At 35.7% G+C, this 21,551-nt stretch overlaps 1 protein-coding gene across 7 annotated transcripts in view; it reads right to left on the bottom strand.

The window, feature by feature from the left end:
• Window positions 1–21,551, bottom strand: part of SORBS2 (sorbin and SH3 domain containing 2) — a 209,857-nt gene that overhangs the window by 145,553 nt on the left and 42,753 nt on the right. Inside the window, exon 3 of one of the 7 annotated variants that reach the window (XM_060686783.2) lies at window positions 2,807–2,854. The exons of the other annotated variants lie outside the window; for them this stretch is intronic. The gene's annotated coding sequence lies outside the window, so the exon portion shown is untranslated. The remainder of the gene's footprint in view (window positions 1–2,806; window positions 2,855–21,551) is intronic. 7 annotated transcript variants of the gene reach the window in all.

The following is a 21,551-nucleotide window of genomic DNA, read 5'->3' as shown; positions in this document are numbered from 1 at the left end:
GGGAAGGATACTGTAAAATCTCGATTCCGTTCCCAATCCAGGGGAAGGTTACTGCAAAATCCCCATTTCCTCCTGATCAGCTGGGACTTGGGAGGCAGAGAATAGATGGGGGCAGGGCCAGTCAGAATTTTTACTACCGGTTCTCCGAACTACTCAAAATTTCCGCTATCGGTTCTCCAGAACTGGTCAGAACCTGCTGAAACCCACTTCTGGCTATGCTCTATATCCTATTTTCCTTCTGTCAGACCTGGGCAAGGACACAGTGGGAAAAAACAGTAATAGCCCCACATGACCTAAAAAGCAGAGTTTCATTAATATAACAAAAGGCCATTCAGTAAGAATTCCTTCTTTCTCTCTTTAAAGAACATTCTTTCCTTTTCCTTGCTGTTTTAACCTCACCCATTATTTCTCACTGTTGCCAGGTTAAAGTAGAATTTCACACTGAGCAATATGGTGTTTCTTTGAATGCAGGTTATTAAAAGAACACAGGAGCATGCATGTGCTCACATACATTCGTAGAACCAATAACATATCCTCTTAAGATGGTAAACCTAAATAAGCTATGCTTTAGAAAAACAGCAGCACTGAGGGTTTTTTCATGGTTGCTAGCGGTTTCTTCATTGCTAGAAAAACAAAATTTTATTCCCAACAGCACCAGATTTTAGCCTTTAAAAAACTTCTAACATACTCAAAATCTGTTAAATTCTCAGAGAACAAGGGCTACTTTTCATAAAAGCAGTCCTAATGAAAAAAAAATCAAGGCCAAAATATTCTGTGTTAATAAATTTAAATAGTAAACTCATGGAGAACCTTCTGATACTGACATGATAAGAACAAGTCAGAAAAACAGACTAATAATTTTTTGATTCAATCCTTTAGATTAAAACAATGAATTTCGAAATCCTGCTATTGTACTGCTTTGTGTTTAGGCTACCTGTACAAATGGGTAATCATGAAGGTGCTGAATATGACAAGGAATATATGGTATTTTAACTTGGTTATTAGATATGGTAAAAAATGGATGATCTCCTGGAACAGTGGTATATTATGGACTAACAAAATAAAATCATTTGTGTAACTTTTTGAAATGATTTAGTTCTAAAAGTTCTTTGGGTTCTATCCAGAGCTTCTCTAGAATAATTATAATTATTTTTTTATCTTGGGCTTTGCATTAAGAAGCCACACTACTATTCTTTAATTTATTCTTCAGAATCCTTCAACAGTAAGGTTAAATGCATGCTGGGTTTGATACTATTGTAAAGGGTGGCATCTAGGTACATTTCTTAAGGAAATATTATTGATTTTTCATTAACATAAACATATGTTCACTGAAAAAGCTCAGGGTAAATAGAAAGAAAATAAGTTGGAAACCATGGTTGACAGAGAAAAAGCTAGATTGTGGGGTCCTTCATTCTCTCTGATCTTGATGGTTTTCTTGAAGATGTTTCATTACCAAACTAGGGAACATCATCAGTGTCGTCGTCATCATCATCATCATCATCATCATCATCATCATGATTATTTCTCTCCTGTCTGATTATGTACACATAATTTATTCAAGCTTTCAATCATTCATAGATGCAAAGCCAAATCATATGCCAAAGACCATGAATAACTTAGCATACATTTAGTACACACTATTAGTTTAATAGTGTGTACTGATTTCAAATCAGACTGGATCAACCTGCAATAAACTTTTCCCACTTTACTCTTTTGCAAACCCTTTATTTCTACACAATTTTCCACTTTGCCTTTACACACCCTTGAGTATCACAGACAGTCTGCATTAACATTTTTTTTTTGGAAAAACAGCAACACTTTGATAAATTGATAAAATAAAGATTTGCCTTTTGGCCTCATCACCAGTAAAAACACCTGTGTAGCAGATTAACCTTATAGTTTCTCATGGTATTTTTCTCCCATAGCTCAAATTTATCATGAAGGCAAGTAAGTAAATTAACAAGCTTTCTAGTTGCAGGGTTTATGAAATCTCATACATACAAGAAATATTTCCCATACTCTTCCCTGGAATTTAGAACAGATTATTTCATGTCTAAGTGCTATAAATATATTATAGACTTATTTGTACAAAACTCTCAAAATAATCCTTTCAAAAAAATTTTTATTTAGCACTGCAAACATAAATAAAAAGACAGTGGAATCATATATTGGGCTAAACCAGAAGACAGTGTGTTTTGATTTTGATATAATATAATATGAATCCACCTCACTGTGGCTTTTTCAAGCAAACCATAGTTAAATCTTGTATGCTCCCAGATTGTAATGAGCTGGTCAGAAGATTTGGAGCTAAATTAGAGATAGTAGTATAAATTCCAATTGCTCCAGAGGAAGTAGGCCTAGTGAGGAAACAGATACTATCAAACCTGTTAAAGGCCTATTATTAAACATTCCTGCTAATTTAACACAATTTTTTAATAACATGTGACAGTTTGGTGGTAGTAATTTATTCTTTTGGATTAAGTCTCTGAATAATAAACAGTTTTTCTCCATCAACTGTATTTCTTCAAGAGTCTCTTATTACAGTCATATTTAGTCCAGCTATATATTCTATTCACATTCTAGTCACACAGACACTTGTAATCTATGGGGGTAATTCTGAAATATGCTGTATTATCTGTCAGATATGTTTCTGCTGAGCACTGCTGTATTATCTAAGAACATCTCAGCATTATGTTGTCATTATTATGCATTCTTCGATCTACAAATTAAGAAAGTATCTCATAAAGTAGAATAATTTTAAAACAGAAATGTCTTCCTATACTTTAACATTGCTACAGCAGTTTACCTTGGATTTGGGTATGATTCCAAATGTTGGGCACCGTCCAGAGTCACTCTACAGTAAATTTGAAATAAGTAAGTAAGTAAGCAAATAAATAAATTTCTGCTAAGCAAACACTAATGTTGAAGTCCTTCTACACCATTGAATTGAAAAGCTCTAGCACTTAACCAAGTTCTCTCCACCCATTAAAATCTCATTTCCCTAATTTATAACATTTTTGTATGATAGCATTAGGGTTGCATAAATCAATAAATTGCTAAGATTTATCTACATCCACCACACCATCATTATTTATAAAAACCCTTATTATAGAGACAAGGAAATCTGAGCGATGGCCAATCAAATGAAGGACTAAGAATTGCTGTTGGTCTCAGAGGGTGAGGTTAAGAAATAGGTGGCAACTTGAGAAAAACTCTTGACAACTATGCCAGTTGGACTGTCCGTAGTAAAAACTTGTAACTCTTTTGAGGATATTTTGCTTTTTGCTTTGATCTCATCTTATTTACTGTCATTTTCCAACTTTGCAAATAAATGTATGGAAATCATTCACAAGGAACTTGGCCTGGAAGCTAATTTTTTCTTTTAATCTGCTCCTTAAAATGGTGCAGTAACTTCAATTCATACAAAGCCTTAGAGCAGTGGTTCTCAACCTTCCCAATGCGGCAACCCTTTAATACAGTTCCTCATGTTGTGGTGACCCCCAACCAGGGGCGGGTTCTAAATTTTTTTTACTACCGGTTCTGTGGGCGTGGCTTATTTTGTGGGCATGGCTTGGAGGTCATGTGACTGGGTGGGCGTGGCTAGCTGGTCATGTGACCGGGTGGCCATGGCTATGTGTATAGGGACTACTCAGAGGGCTGAAAAAAGTCATTTCTGACAGGTCCTCGCACTTTTGACTGGTCCTCACACTTATGACCATCCTCACATTTATGCCTGTGCAGCATTCTTAACAACCATGTCACTCATTTCACAACTGCTTCTCTTCAACATGGTATAAGATAGGGCAAAAAACATAAAATGTGAGGACAGTCGTAAATTCGAGGACTGGTCAAAAGTGCGAGGACCAGTCAAAAATAACTTTTTCAGCCCTCTGAGTAGTCCCTGTGCACAAAAGGACTACCCAGAGGGCTGAAAAAAGTGATTTCTGACAGGTCCTCGCACTTTTGACCGGTCTTCGCAGTTATGACTGGTCATCATTTATGCCCATTGTACTATTCTTAACAACCGTGTCACTCATTTCACAACTGCTTCTCTTCACCATGGTGACAAGATAGGGCAAAAACATAAATTGTGAGGACAGTCGTAAGTTCGAGGACTGGTCAAAAGTGCGAGGACCAGTCAAAAATAACTTTTTCAGCCCTCTGAGTAGTCCATATGCATAAAAGGATACAGCAATAGAGAGGGATGAAGGAAGGGAAGGGAAATTAGAATAGGAGTGAAGGTAAGAGAGGGAGGAAGAGAGGAGGAGAAGGAGAAAGAGGAAGTAGGGAGAAGAAGAAGAGGGGGAAGAGAAAGTAAGTAAGAAAAAAAAGACAGAGGTGGTAGGTTTGAGGAGAAAGATTGCTGTACAATAAAAAAGATGAAAGGGAAGAAAGCCAACCCCAAACAAATATAAAGATATTAAGATAAAGAATGAATTGTTAAACTTTAAAGAATAAAAGAGAACAAATAGCAATAAATAGCAATAATTAGAAACACACATACAAACATACAACGTATTTTCTTTGAACAGAGTATTTGGCCGGTCCACAAATTTAAACAATTGTAGGAGGTTAGCACCCACCCCTTTCCTAGAAGAATGAAATATTTTGGGAAATATTAAAAAGGCAGAATATTATATTTCCCTGGATGAGAAATGGAGAAGCATATTTTACAGACAAAGCAGCTCCCACCTTCCTGCCCCCCACCCTTTGTTAATGGGCCAGAGGCAGAAAGTCAATCCATTGTCAAAGGACATTTGCAACACAATAGCAACAGAAACTAACACAATGGGCCCCATCAAGCCATGTGATCCTGTCCACCATTAAAACATCTTTCCAAGCAGTCTCCATGTTTCCAGTGTCTTTTTCCCCACTTGGAGCAGAACCCAGAAGGATATTTCTTCCAACACAGTATTTAGTCATTTCAATTAAATTTACAATTTCAATATTTCCTTTTTGCCATATTTATTCCTCATCTATTTTTTAAAAAAACCAATATTACCCTTCATCCTCATCTCTAATCTTAATCAAATTCATTTTTTCCCTTCTATTCTATATTATACCCTTTCGCATTTATATCCATCCTCACATTGGTTAATTATGTAATACAGTTGTTTAATACAAATTCAACATTTTAATATAAATCAATTTGTTATATAACTACCTTTTTTGTATATTAATCAATATGAACATGAATATTCCAATTATTTCCATGCAATCCAATTTCTTACAAATCAATTAATTATATTTACCAATAATAATAAACCAAATAATTTCCCCCATATATTCCTCCAAACCACAACTTAACAGTTTCTGCTTTCAACACAATATACAATTAATAGTATCTCAATTATTACAATTCCCTAGTTAAATAGAGCTTTTTTTCTTTTGTGTTTTAAAATCTTGAACCTCCTCTTGCCCTAAATTTCCCATTGTTTGCAGTTTTGTACCTACCTTTTTTGGTGAGGAATAAGAAAAAGAAATCTCTCTGCCTCATTTTGTCACGTTGTAGCAAAGACCCTGCTTTCGCTTTCTCTTTTCAGCATAGCTGGGGAAAAAAAAAGTTGCTCCAGGAATTTACCTCTTTGCAGATAGCTCTTTGAAGCCCCACAGCAAGAATTTAAAGTTTTTTTTCCCTCTAGCCATCAGCTGGGACTCCGGAGGCAGCAATAGATTGGGAGTGGGCGGGGTAAGCGAACGGCGACCGGGCGATCCAACAGAGGCAGAGGGTGAGGGTGAGTGAAGGCGTGGGGGAGGGGCGAGAGAGGGCTTTGGCGACCCCTGTGAAATGGCCGTTCGACCCCCAAAGGGGTCGCGACCCCCAGGGTGAGAATCGCTGCCTTAGAGGCTCATGCAGAAGAACATTCGCCAGGACAGCTTGCAAAGGAAAATGGCCTCTGCTCGGACTTCAAGCATCTGCTTTGTAGATCTAAGAAATGGGTCCAGAATAATCTGCACAGACTACTAAATGTACATTTTATTTTCTGATTTTAATATCAGCAAACCTTAATGGTCAGATCAAGCTTAATGGTGCTTAATGGTCCAAGTATGCTTTTCTAAAATCTAGTTAATTTTAAAAAAAATATTTTACTACATATTACAGCATTTAGATATCACAATCAGTCCTGATATTATTTTTAGATTTGCTTTGACATACGATAATTGTATGAATAAAAACATTTATATGATTTATAAAACAGTTTATACATTGGATGAACTCACAGCAGGTAAAATTCTTTCATTAGTTTTGAAAACTGTGATATATCTTATTTAAGGGGTTTGGTGTTATTTGGGGTGCCTTCAACTCAGTTTTTACCCCGGTGGCTCTCTGGACAAGTTCCTACAGTTTACTTGTCAAGGTTTTTCAGATGTGCCTGCTTCCTAGGGCTGAGAGAGAGTGACTGGCCAAAGATCACCCAACTCACTTCATGACTAAGACTAGAACTCATGGTCTCTATTTTTAGCCTAGTACCTTAATCACTACATTCAACTGGCTCTGTTAAGGTTTACAAATAATTTTTTTCTCTATTAGATAAATAGATAAAATGATGTAAAATTGTGCCATCTGTTTTTAGCAGTCAGGATCAAAAAAGTTTCCAAGAACAACTCAATTGGATTATGGGGGCTGAATGACAAAGAATTGCAATCTGTTTATGTTGATGCATATTTCACGAACTTAGCCAACAATGTTTATTCAACAAACCATGGGATTAAACTAAAAAGGATTTATTATAATGTGTCAACCAAACTAATTTTTTAAAATAATTATTTTTCAGTAGGAAGCCATTTCAAGGCATTTTTAGTTTTTGTAGTAAAGTATTTGTTATGAATCAATGCTGCTAAACTAAATCAAGGACGAATGAGTTAAATATTAGTGCAAGCAAGGACAAAATAGTCAGCTGGCAAGATGAGCTGTAATAAAATTGTGGAGGTTTACATACACGTTCATTTCTCTGTTTAATGGAATGATGGCAAATTGTGCCATTTGTTTTTAAAAATCATGGTCAAATGATTCTAAGAAAGATCATTTGTAGGTTTGGCAGTAGTTGTCATCAATAGCCTGATGTTATTATATTTCTCATTTTCTGATATTTTGGATCTCTGGAAGCATTTATTTAGTGTGAAATAATGTGGACAAGATTAAGTTGTTTCTGACTTCAGAATCAGAAAGAATTCTTAAAGATAAAGAATTGCAGTGCTGCAGACCTCTTGGACCCAGCTTTGGTGCTGGACCATCACTTACTATTAATAGCATGAAGGCCTTTATCAACTTTGATGGTAAATCTTCAAACTCTGTCCCTATTGGAGGAAAAAAAAACTGGCTTTGAATGACTCGAAACTGATGATCTCAAACTCAGATTATTGCAATGTGCACTATATCAGATAGCTCTTGACATTTGTTTCAATTGATAAAATGTGCCAGTACAATTGATACGCCCAGAAGATCTCACATAATCCTTATGTTAAAACAACTTCACAAATTGCTAGCTACTTTCTGAGCATAAATTAGGTTGCTCACAATAAAGGTACGCATGACTCCTTACAGGATTTTAAAAACTAAGATCCAGAACTTCCCACACGTGGAACCGAATGCTTTTTGGAAATCCAACCAGAAATCTAAGTTTAGTTTGTTTTCTCCAAGGCTCACTCATGTTATGGAACTATGCTTAAATCAATGGAAAACCTTCCTTTTCCTAATATAGAGGATTCAAAACGAATTTGCTTACCAGAACTTTCAAGAATTATTTAACATTTCAGTTGTAGTAATATAACTTTTAGATAACAATTTGCAATTTGTATTGATTGTATTCTACCACTGTATTGGTATTTCTACAAATTATTTTGAGTCATTCAGTGACAGGGTGGGATGCAAATACTCTGAAATTTATTTATTTATTATTTATTATTATTTTTGTCAAGCATGTATTTTATGACAGATACAAGTGTAAAAATAATTATAAATACATCAGCGAAGGCTGGAATCGCAGCTGCAGCACCCGCAAATACTTCCGATGGTTCTGGGAGCGGGGCCGTTGCAGGACAGAGCTGCGGAGCGAACTCGTGTGCTCAGCCTGTGAGACTGCTGGCCGGCAGCTCTCGCCGCCACGTGGCCTTCAGCAGCTCCAGACAAGCGTCCTTCACACTGGGACTCTCTTTCTGACATTTTTTTTTTTTTAGAAAGGAGAGCGAAAAAGTCTGCCAAAAATAGAAAGGCAAGCAGAGAAAAACTGAAGACACGACTGTCCAAGCAGACCGAGTCGATAAACTGGAGACAGGAAGGAGGGGCGGGGCCTAAGCAAAGTGCAGACTCGGTCCTGATTGGCTAGCTGACGGAGTCTGCCCATTGCTGACTGACGTTTCCATCAAGGAGGAGAAGTATATGAATAAAAGAAAACATTAGGACAGGGACAGTAGGCACGCTGGTGCGCTTATGCACACCCCTTACAGACCTCTTAGGAATGGGGTGAGGTCTCCAGTAGACAGTCTAAGGTTAAAGTTTTGGGGAAGAAATCACAGAGTCAGGTAGTGTATTCCAGGCGTTGACATGAAATGCCTAAATTGAAAATGCCTAAACTGCATAACAAATTACTCTGAAATTTTTTACTATCAAGAAATAGATAACTTAAATCTGGTCACAATATCTTAGATATTTCAAGACTGTGTTTTTATGACTATTTTTATAGCATGTCATTCTCAGTATAAATGTTGAAATTGGTTATCTAAAAAGTTTGTATTCCTCATCACTAACACAAAGAAAATACACAAACACTTCTTGTCCCTGGCTAATATTTTTTATCCCCATAGCTTTAAAATGCTTTTGATATTTTATTGCTCTGAAAAAAAGGGAATGAAGTTATTTCCAGCAATTGAAATTTAATTCCAATCTTATTATTTCTTCAAGATTAAGCAACAAAACACAAGAGCTAAAGTTTGACTCCCTAAACATAAGAATCTTTATCCACTAATTGATCAAAGAATTTGTATTTATGATTAATAGTTTGTAATATAGATCACAAATTAACTATAATTGGAACCAGAAAACATATATTTATCCAGTTGTATCAGAAACTTATGAATCATGCTCACTAGCAGCACCTGGAGAAAAACACAGCTATCCAATTAAAATTGGATGGGGTTTATTCACATCATTTAAGAGTGTAATTCTTATCTATTTTCAGTTCAGCTGCCCCAACTCAGTGTGGAAACAGGTTTCAGTGTGTGAAGTTGATACAGCTGTCTGCTTTGATATTTTCGATTTGCTCTGTTCAGAATCCAAATTCTATGGCACTAACTACATGTCTTGGGAGTCAAATATCAATACATTTTATTAGGGAAAGCTGTTCATTTGTCCTTACTTTTCCTATTAATTTATTCGTTTCATTATATCCTCAATTCTCTTTTGTCAGCTCTTTGAGATATTTATTTATTTATTTATTTTTATTTATTTATTTTGTCGAGTACATATTAGATAATATAAATAAGTATAAGCATGAATTGAATACATAAAATGAGTACAATTAAAGGCAACATTAGGTCAGGGAGGTAGGCATGCTGGTGCTCTTACGCACACCCCTTACAGACTTCTTAGGAATGGGGTGAGGTCAACAGTAGACAGTTTTAGGTTAAAGTTTTGGGGGTTTGGGGATGAGACCACAGAGTCTGGTAGTGCATTCCAGGTATTAACAACTCTGTTACTGAAGTCATATTTTCTGCAATCGAATTTGGAGCAGTTCCTTTAAGTTTGTAGCTATTGTGTGCTCGTGTATTGCTTGTGAAGCTGAAGTAGTCATTGACAGGTAGGACACTGTAGCAGACGATTTTATGAGCTATGCTTAGATCATACCGAAGGCGGCGTAGTTCTAAATTTTCTAAACCCAGAATTTCAAGTCTGGTGGCATAGGGTATTTTGTTACGAGCAGAGGAGTGGAGGACTCTTCTTGTGAAATATTTCTGGACATAAATATTCAGATAGACTGAACAAGAAACACAGACCATGAGTACTAACATTAAATTAGCTGTAATATTACAGTAACAATTGTGCAAACCTGAAAGAATTTTCCCCTCTTTTACTTTTACTTTTCAGAGAACTAGGGAGAGTCCCTTCTAAGACAAATGGCTTCTCTTTTCTTTCAGTGGTTGAGATATCTTTTGCATGACAGTTGTTCCTACATACTGTTACATGTTCAGAAGCTCACGGCAGCATGCACAATTTTCTCATCTCATTCCATCCCTATTTTTAGACCTATTTTTTATAATTTTAACTTGGGTTGAGAGACAGCAACTAGCCCATAAACCATACAGTCAACTTCCTGATTCTATGAGAATTTAAATTTGACAGAGAATTTGAACTCTAACTACAACTAGACTACATTGGCTAAGATTGTTCCACAAATTACACAACACATTTGTAAAGCAGTGCAGTCAAAAAGAAGCTTTTAAAAAAGCCACTACCTTCTGTGTTGCTACATCAATAAATAAAATGATTATCTGCATCATTTACAGCAACTGCTGCAGTTTTCATGAGATTAAAATAAATACTTGTTTTAAGTACACGGGTAACAGACACCCTCGAAATACAGCACATATGCCATAAAACAGCCCTGCAATTTAAAAGCAATAAGCCAGTTGATTATTTTTATTCTTGCACATTACAACTTGCATAATATAAGTATAATTCATCTGACTCAACACAATTTTTGCTGCTTTAATCTACAAGAGTCATTTTCATCCCAAGATTTTTAACTGTTTGAATGAGGAGAAATTTTTATCCTTTTTTCCAAGTGAGCCTCAAAGCATTACTTTCCCCCTTCTTAATTCCTTTCCAAAATATGGCTTGTAGCTACTTTCCCCATGTCTAATCCTATTGTGGTACTCCCCAACCTAGTTACATAAAGATCATTAAATGTACATTATCCAACATGAAACTGTTCTACCTTATTATAGTAAAAGTGTCTAAAGCATTTATCAGGATGTGATTTTTAGTAAAGTTTCAGAAAACCTATTGTTCTGTACTGTGTGGATTTGTTCTTAAATCAGTTTTGTTGTCTGAAAAGACGGCTAGCTGAAAAAAGTAGGCAATGATTTGCAGTAGTTTTATTTGTAGCTTCTACAGCTTGTTCTTCAGCTTTAAAAATGAATGACACATTTTACGAGACATAAAAATGAATGCTTTTCCTCACATTTACAATCTAAAAAAGACATTGCACAAAAGAAAAAAAAAGTGATGAAGCAGGAAAGAGAAACTCAATGTCCTTATAATTGCACTCATAATTATTTGGAATTACTAGCCATAAAAACATAACATTTGGCTGACATTGTTAGTCAGCAAATTAGAATAACCAGCTAGAATGCCACGGTTCAAATACAGGGAGAACAAAAAATGGCTGGTTTCAGCTGAGCTCAGTAGGGTGCCCATTTCCCATCTCTCCAACTGTAACTGTAGGAGAGGCAAAATTTGATGCAGTTTCTTTGCTTCTTTCTTTGCTTTTCTTCTTCTACAATTTCAATGTGTGTGTGTGTTAAAACAAATGAGAAAGCCACAATCAATCCCTCAACCTTTTTTTAAACATGTGTTAATATTGGCCATCATCTCTACTTTTTTATCTTCCTGTGGACAATCCTGGTCCTTCCCTAACTCCCCTTTAAAAAGATAATGTGAGGATTAAATATTTTTGTCTAGAAATTAAAGCCAGTTTGGTGTAGTGGTTAAGTCATCAGGCTAGAAACAGAGTCTGTGAGTTCTGGTCTTGCTTTGGGTAAACTGGATTACACTGGGTCAGTCACTTTCTCTCAGCACTAGGAAGGAGGCAACGGCAAATCACCTCTGAAAAATCTTGCCAAGAAAATTACAGGAACTTGTCCAGGCAGTCTCTGAGAATTGGACATGACTGAATGCAAGAAAAAAAAATCTAGAAATTAACATAAAATACACCTTTGAAGTGATTTGAAGCATATGATCCAAATAAATTAATCAGAGAGGTAAAATCAACTTTTGAGTAGGCTGTTGCAGTAGTAAAGTGCCAAATGCATGCTGAAATTCTAAATGTGAATTATAAGTTTCTCTTTCCCCATTAAAATAAATGAGAATAAATATTATATCAAATTATAAATTAAATTAAATTAAATTAAATTTACATTGCAGGGGTGTTATGGTTCAGCAGTTAAAGATGCTGACCTTGTCAGCTGGAAAGCTGACAGCCCAGGTTCGAGACCTGAGTGCATGTGATGGAGTGAGCTCCTGTTACTTGCCCCAGTTCCGGTCTACCTAGCAGTTCGAAAGTATGCAAATGTGAGTAGATAAATAGATACCACTTTGCTGGGAAAGTAATAGTGTACTTTGCACTTGGTGTATAGTCATGCTGCCACATGACCACAGAACTGTCTTTTGACAGCACTGACTCCCTTGGCTAAGAAACGGAGATGAGCACCACCCCTTAGAGTCAGTCACAACTGGACAGGAGAAACCTTTACCTTTACCTATGAAAATTACACATTTATGAGAAACATTATTTAACTTCTCTTATCAAAGATTATATGCAAAATGATCCTGCTTTAATCATGTAATTGCATGTATTCAATATTCAGTTGTCAAAATGCTGGAAGTTCCAGCATTTTCAAACGGCATATAAAGAGAAAGTAAACAATAAACTCAAAACCTACCAAGGCCTTGGGGCCATTTGGATTTAAGTAAAGTTCACAATGTTGCTGTACTTGTTTGTGAATACTGCTAAGTAAACATTGATGTACTGCTAAATGAGAAAAAAAAAGATTTTATATAGCTTGCAGACAATCGAGCATTTTATTTTCTCCCTCAGCAATAAAACTTAAATCATAAATTTGAAACTCCTGCATAATCCTAGTAATAAAATGTTTGCTGTAAGTGTATAAGGAATGTTGATCCAAAGCTAAAAATGTACTTCTCTCTGCCCATTTGGCACCAGCAATCATTAAGAAGGCTAGACAGGCCGAACAGAGAAGTACAGAACCACAAGCTATCCATTTAGCTAATCAGTTCAGATATGCTAATGCAGGTAAATTAATTCCTTCCTTCCTTCCTTCCTTCCTTCCTTCCTTCCTTCCTTCCTTCTTTCCTTCCTTCCTTCCTTCCTTCCTTCCTTCCTTCCTTCCTTCCTTCCTTCCTTCCTTCTTTCTTTCTTTCTTTCTTTCTTTCTTTCTTTCTTTCTTTCTTTCTTTCTTTCTTTCTTTCTTTCTTTCTAATCTTCTCTTGTGGAACCCTATGAAAATACTGGGAGACACCTTTCATAACTTATTCTACCAATGTAACCAACATTAACTGCTATAAGGGTACTTTTTTGCAACTGAAAACATGGTTACAAATGATGTTTGGATACAGTTTAGTCATTATAATAATTGCTCCATACAGTCTCCTTGCATGGTAAAAAAAGCCCACAAACACCATGTTTGTACCATGGGAGGATAGAAAATATACAAGTACAATTCCAAATTATCCAATCTTCTCAATCCATTCACTGCAAGCTAAAGTTTATCCAGGCCAAAGGGAGGTGGCTTGGCTCATCTATGTTTGCATCATGGGTAAATAATAAATGGTTGAGTATCAGAGGAGTTGAAAAACTATATAGGACATCTAATGTCACAGCCTCTCAATAAGATAGTTTGTGCACACCATCAGCTCTCTTCACCTCTCTGCAGCCCAGGAAAGGGAAACAATGCCATGGAAAAACCATTTGTAATATTTCATATTAAAGGCTACCCTACAATTTTTTCCACTAGATCATCTTTTATTTTCCTTTCTCCCACACAGTATGATATATAAAGAGAATACACAGCAATAAAAAGCCTCATTAGATGTGAAAATGAGATGATTCACAAGACCTTTTAAGAAAGAACAGACTTGTGTAGAACCTCATTTCCTTTACAAACAAAATGTCAGAAACATCTTGAAGAAGTTTCAATACCCAAAAGTCCTTCCTCCCAAAAAAAGAAGAAAGAAAAAAGGACAGTATATCCTAAAAGAGATTTCAGCATACAGTGCTGCTGTTGATATTTATTTTTTATCAGGTTTTTAAGAAATGGCATACACTAATCCATTAAAAATATTTGGGAGAGCAAAGTACGTGAAATGCAGACATATTCTATATATATAGAGTGCAATCAGGGTAAAGGGGAAAAAGTGGAATCTGTTTTTTGTCAATATGAAGTTTGGATTAATTGCTTCAATAAGTGTATCTAGGAAAGAGAAAGATGACAAGAAATTAAAACATTTTACTATAAGCTGATACGGGTAGAATTGAGATTTGTGATTTGCCTCCAATATTTGCATTTTTATGCAAAAACTGACAGATGAGAGTTCTGATTTTTTTGGGGGGTGGGAGGGAGGATGGAACTAATCTTCCTTTCCTTCATGCCATTCCTGAATGAATTCCCCATATCAAGGCTAACATTAGACATAAAGAGAGTATTTAAATCATCGAAAAGGGATAACCTCTCTCTCTATATCCACAGCTTTTCATCTGAGATAGGTTAAAGGTAATACATGTAAATTATACATGAATATTATTAAATGAGTCATAAATATAGTAAAAATTAAAGGTCAGAAGAATTATAAAAATAGCTTTATCTCAGGCTATGTATGTGCTCTTAATACTAATGGGTGACTACCTACCAAGTACAGAGGGATTCATAAAGGAAATGTAATATCTCAAACAGAATGATCTGGCTCTGGCATATTTTGTTCAGGTTTTATTTTTTAAAAAACATTTTTATTAAGCTATAAAGTATTATAAAATACAAAATACAAAAGTAAATAAAAGAGCAGTGAGGGGGGAGGGGAAAGGGGAAAGAGAAGTGAGGAAAGGTAGAGAAAAGAAAAGAAAAAGAAGCACTGACTTCCAAGTGTCTCTGTTGCAGTAGAATAAGCCATTAGCATCAAATCACAGCATTTTGTTTTTCAATAATAATATGAACAAGTCATTTCTATAAAGATCTATCAATCTAATCTATCAAACCCAAAGTCAAAGTTACATTATTTTCCGCATCAAGCATGAAATTCAGAAGTGATTTCCATGTGGAAACAAAAGTACAGCATGTTGTTTTCTTTAATCAGAAGAGTCGGTTTTGCAATTTCAGCTAACTCCATCAACTTTTGCAACCATTCTTCCCTTTTATTGATGACATTTTGATTCCAATGCTCATCTATAAGGGGGAATTTCAGCAAACTGAAGAATTCCAGTGTTTTCAGAATTAACCTTATAAGAAAAAGTTGTTATGAAAGGAATGAGTCTAGCTATTACACTGGAGAAGAAAAACTAGCTGGCTGGAGATGGAATGGAATGACATATGGAGAAAGTAGCATATGGACCAGTTGCTGGTTCTATTTGCTTGCAGCTCAAGTTGATTCATTTTTATTGCTTGGTTCTGATACGGAAAAATGGATAATTGGCAAATCACTAACCTACTTCTATCCCAGATCATTCACATGTAAGGCATTCAAGCACATGTCATTGGCTGTTTAATATTATCTTCATTAGATTGCAAATATAATTTTATTAGGTCATGGAAGTCAACTCCCTCTGAGACCAATTTAACATGCAAAATTGTTCGTGATGCTAAATACCAAGTCTCAATTCTCTTTTTCCCCACCTCTTTAGATCTGGTAATGCTTTAGACGCTCAATAATATTGATCTGAAGCCCCAATCTTAAAATGCCATGCCATAAGAGATCAATATTCTTTATTCTATCTGGAAGAACATCAAACACATTTTGTTTCTTTTATATCTGTCTATACTATCTTGTCTGGATTGCTGATTATATATTTAACATTCAGTTCTGGCTGCCAGCTGCTTTTTATTGAATATAGTTAAATGAGTCACAGTATCACACAGTTAGGCCTAGAAGAATCTACATCAGGTGTCAGAACTGATTTATGTTTCTAGAGAAGCAGCCAAGGAAAGAAACTAGTGACAATCTTCCATGTCCATGTCTTCCAATCTTCAAATTACTGTTGGATTATTATCAGAAATGGGATCTCTGCCATTCCTCTGAAGTCTCCACTATTTGGAGCCTAGTTAGATCAGAAAGCAAATCCTATTTCTCATGGCACCTCAGATAACATTGTGCTCCCATTTTGAGGATCCTGATGCTAGTTGAACCAACAGCAAATCAGCTTGCTTATAATTAAAACTACTATCACATACTATAGATCTGGCATCATGAATAAAAGTATAGCAAATATAAATTTGTAGTTCAGCACATACCCTAAAAAATGTGCATGCTCTCTAGCAATATTGAGGACCCAGTTTGTGGGGGCAAAAAGCTGACTTTGTATAAATATACAAAAGTATGAAGGCTATTGCTTAACGCATTGTAAGCCGCCCTGAGTCTCCGGAGAAGGGCGGCATATAAATCAAATAATAATAATAAAAAAATATTTTTCTCTCCCCTAGTTTACCATGTCCAAAAGATCTTAAGCTGATATGATAGGCTCTCAAACATCAGTTTTTAGATAGCTACAATCCTTCCCAACTGAGTCCTTTCCAGAATGGTTCAACTATGCTGGCTGGATATTGCAGCACCTACAGATTGGTTGGGAAAAGCTGGTGGTGCAGTGGTTAGAGTGCAGTACTGCAGGCTACTTCTACTGACTGCCAGCTGCCTGCAATTTGGCAGTTCGAATCTCACCAGGCTCAAAGCTGACTCAGCCTTCCTTCCTTCCGAGGTAGGTAAAATGAGGACCCAGATTGTTGGGGGCAATATGCTGACTCTGTAAGCCACTTAGAAAGGGTTGTATGATTTTTGATGATTTTTTAATTGACTATCTTAACTACTATTTTAGAACTTGATCAACATTTTTCATGCATTTCCTGCATCAAAATGGGAATAAACTATTCTGCTTAATTTGAAGGTAAATCCAGAAGATGTAATGTTTGAAGAGTTTAGTGCATATGTAGAAAATATCTGAGAATCTCAATCAAGAATAAATAAATTATTTGTAGGATTTTTAAAAATCTTGGATTCTTTATTTCTCCTTTAAAGTTCTGCAAAACTAAGGGATTAATTTCAAGTACTGTTGCTGGACAAACTATCATCTTTTCTAAAAATTAATAATCCTAGCGCAACTTTTCTAGTTTAATATCTTTGTCATGTGAGCTGGATATGATAGATCTACATATCTGATAGGGTCGCAGATAGGGAGAACACTGTCTTAAAGGATCCCAAATCAATTTAACTCTTCAACTGATATCAAGCTAATTAGTATTTTGTAAAACAAAATTACTTTTTTTCCCTTAGTTCCATGGAAAATTGTCAAATAAGAAAATTCTGTAATCTAGAACCTCTTTCTCTTCAGTGTTTATATAACTTGTATATAAACATTCAAGTAATAACATTATGAAAAAATCATGTACCTAAAACAGGTTTTATATGTGACTGCTTTGTAGTGCAAATTAAAAAGAAAAATCCACTCCTATCTGTTAGCTAGTGAAGATACTTGACAGAATGCTACTTTCCTTTAAAGCAGTCTTCCTTTCTATTTTTTGTTCTTATTAAATAAAACACTTGTACTTTTCAGCATTTTTAAAAAAATTTCAAACAATCATTGTTGGATTCTATTGTTAGAGTCAAGCTATTCTCCAAAGCACCTGTGGGCAAGACAAGAAGCAATGGGTAGAAACTAATCAAGGAGAAAAGCAACTTAGAACTAAGGAGAAATTTCCTGACAGTTGTTCCACTGATTAATTGTTCTAACTGTCAGGAAATTTCATCTTAATTCTAACAGATAGGAGTGGATTTTTCTTTTTAATTTGCACTACAAAGCAGTCTCATATAAAATCTGCTGCATGATTTGTGGAATTTATGAAAGTTTCCATTTTACAAGTAAAATAAATCCAGTATAGTAATAATAATATTTTAGGCTTGTGTTGAATAACTTGGAGTATAGGGTTAGGATTTGATGACAAACTGCAGTGTTTTTTTAAATGTGAAATTTCTTATTAGATTATCTCAAATAGCAGATGGAGCCTATTCCACACTTGAGGTATGATTCACTTATGGACCGCATCACTTAACAATGGAAATTCTCGTCCCAATTGTGGTCATAAATTGAGGACTACCTGTATTTTTCTCTGAAGTTCAGCTATCCATGTCAATATTTCAGCTTCGGCAAGTCTAGTAGTGTAGTATTGTAATAATGTAATATTGCTGCTGAATCAAGATACCCATGGTCATCAGTTGCTCCAGAGCAGTGCTTCTCAATCACAATGCTGGCTGTGGAATTCTGTCAGTTGAATTTCACACATCTTAAAATTGCCAAACTTGAGAAATACTGCTCTAGAGCACAAAGGAGAGAATCTGGAATTCTGAAAATTTTCTTTCTGCACAAGCTCCCCAAGAGTAATGACAGTATATTTGTCAGCCATAAACCCCATGCCCTGCTATCATTTATAATGCAGTGCCTGTTCATAAGTAGCAGCTTAACTGCAACCAAATTTTTAGAATGTGTGATTGTTCATGGGTAAGGGTAATGCAGTGGCTGGATACCTGTGGGATCACATTCTACAATACTGTGCAAAACTAGAAATAAGGCAAGATATAAGCATTTCTTGAATTTTTCCCTCCATCTTGTGTCCATTTTACACTCATTGAAGGGGGTGAAAATGTACTTTAATGTATAAGGGAGTATAAATAGTCTGTTCAAACTTAAAGCTCTGAATGGTACTGAATATACACTGCTCAAAAAAATAAAGGGAACACAAGCAGAAGACATACGAGATCTGAATAAATGAAATAGCCTTATTAAATACTTTGTTCTTTACATACAGTAGTTTATACACTGTTCAAACACCTAAAAGGACCACAAAACTACTGTATGTAACGATCAAAGTATTTAATAAGGCTATTTCATTCATTCAGATCTCGGATGTCTTCTGCTTGTGTTCCCTTTATTTTTTTGAGCAGTGTATATTTCTTTCCCAGGAATTAAGAATAGTATTAAATAGTATTGTACCTTTTTTCTGTCTATTAGATAAATAGTATGTAAATTTAATGGATTAGTAAGGGAGAAAGAAATGTCTGTAAAAACCAAACTGAGGGCTTACCTTAATTTTAACAACATATAGAGTGAGGGTGGTATGCACTGTCTGACCAATGCAGCTTAACACATCCCACCAGCTTGCCTGCTCTAACTCTTTCTAGGACCCTTCCTCCCCATCTTTCTCTTCTCAGCCAATGTCACCAGTGTCTCAAGGCAGTATAGCCTATGATAATTTCCCAAGGCCCTCTCCTCATTCCTTTTCCTGACTCCACATCTGCTTCCGCAAAAGAGGCCTCAGCTGGCATAAATATTTTCAGCAGATTTTTGGGCATTAAATTTGGAGTCTATTAAAATGAGACCTGTTAAACTGAGCGTTTACCAATATGCTAAAATGTCAAATATAGATTAACTTAAATGTATGAAGATGTATGGTTTACAAAAATAGCTACCTTATTGTGAGTACAAATAGGCCTCAACTTACGACCACAGTTGAGCCCAAAATTTCTGTTGCTAAGTGAAATATTTGTTAAGTGAGTTTTGCCCCATTTTACGACTTTTCTTGCCACAGTTGTTATCACTGCAGTTGGTAAATTAGTAACACAGTTGTTAAATGAAACTGGTTTCCCCATTGACTTTCCTTGTCAGAAGGTTGCAAAAGGTTGAGCCCTGGACACTGCAACTGTCATAAATATGAGTCAGTTGCCAAGCATCTGAATTCTGGTCATGTGACCATAGGGATGCTGCAATGGTTGTAAGTATGAAAACAGTCATAGGTCACTTTTTTCGGTGATATTGTAACTTTGAATGGTCACTAAATAAACTGTTGTAAGTCGAGGACTACCTGTAATTTTTCCTGTCCTAAAGTTACCTAAAGCAATGAAGTCTATAGAATGTGATGGTAAATGGGGTAAAGATGTTCTGAGTGCGATATTGTCTTTTAAGCAGCATATTACTTGCTTTGCTGTGGAAGGGGAGCAGGTTTACCAATCAGGTATTCTTCCCTGAGGCTTTCTTATTGCATAAGTGATTATTTCCCTTCCAGAAAACCTGTACTTGTTTAATAAATAATATATTTGGAAGAGAAATTGACCATGTAGACAGCTGTTCCATTAAACACATTTTAATGATCATAATTCACAGAGAAGATACAGCATATGGTAGGTAATCATAATGGAGTCAAGGTACTTGTATAGCTTTTATTTGAATCTGGGGTATTATAAAAGATGGAAGGAAAGATTATGGTCAAATCCGGATGACTAAATAGATACAACTCAACAGTTTTCTTAGCTGCAGAACAGTTTGCCAGTTGCTCTCTTCTGTGATGTTTTCCAATTTCTCTGGCTCGCCTAGTGTCCTAGTATCCGCTGCTGGTGTTTCATCTCCACACAAACTAGGTTCACTCCAGCTTTGCTTCCAAGCCCAGTCACAGTTGATCAGAGGCTACTAAGGCTATTTTAAAGTCACCATTGATATTCTTTGAAGTTGTGAAAGATTTAAATCTCTACATCCTTTTTGTGGTTTAATTTAGCACTTACAAGTGCAGATCAAATTGTTTGTGTGTGTGCGCGCGCATGCATGTGCCTGTGCACACACATGTACTCTAAATGTATAACACCTTCTAGTAAAGTGGCCTATTCTGGAAGATCTTGTATATTCTCTAGAAATACACACTGTGTATATGATACAGTGATGAGAACTATGTATTTGCATTATCACACTTAATACACACACATGCAATGATTTAAATTTGAATCAAAGCAAGAACAAAACACATACATGTATTAAAAATATTTCAAATCACAGTTAGCTTACCAGGGTACAGTTTTTGTTCATTTTGCACAGGTAACCGAGCATTCCTGCTCTCATGATCCAGCACTATTAAAGATGAAATGATATAATGTATCATTTCCAAATATATATTATGATAGGAATATCCTGAGAAATGTCTAGCTCATCCATTATGTGTTCATCCTCCTTTTGCAATGACAATCTAGGTTCATCAATTATTTTACAAGAACTTAAATAGCTCTAATAGAAAAGTAAAGTAATGTTCTATATTGTTTTATGCAGACATTTATGGATAATAAAGATGCTAACATGAATTCACAACTATCTGGGTTCTTTATTATAGTGAGAAAATGGTCATTACCCTTTCAAGAAATAATACTCTTTTGCTATACCTGTCCTTTACAAGGAGCTCTCCCCCACCAGGGTTCAGATGGCTTTGACTTTACTGGCCAAAACAGTCAAAGAAATCAATAGAAAATAACAAAAGTAAAGATAAAAGATGGCAAGTGCAATGAAAATTTCATTGTCTCCTCTTAAAAGGCTTGGTTGAAGAGCCAGGTCTTCACAGTTTTTTAAAACTGGGGGCTTTCTAGAACTTGGGGGGAACCTTGTCCCAGAGGACAAGCAATGCTACAGAGAATGTGCACGTCTGAAAGATGACATTGTTTAACCCGGATCACACCAATCAATGAATGGAAGAGCTTATCTTCAAAAGTTGTGGGTGCTCTGTCACTGGAGTCTTTCTAAAAGAAA

Source organism: Pantherophis guttatus, chromosome 8 (genome assembly GCF_059756535.1).
Source record: "Pantherophis guttatus breed Tessera chromosome 8, ASM5975653v1, whole genome shotgun sequence".
Lineage (NCBI taxonomy): Eukaryota > Metazoa > Chordata > Lepidosauria > Squamata > Colubridae > Pantherophis > Pantherophis guttatus.
Note: the sequence above shows the minus strand (reverse complement) of the source record. Positions and strands in the feature narration are given on the sequence as shown.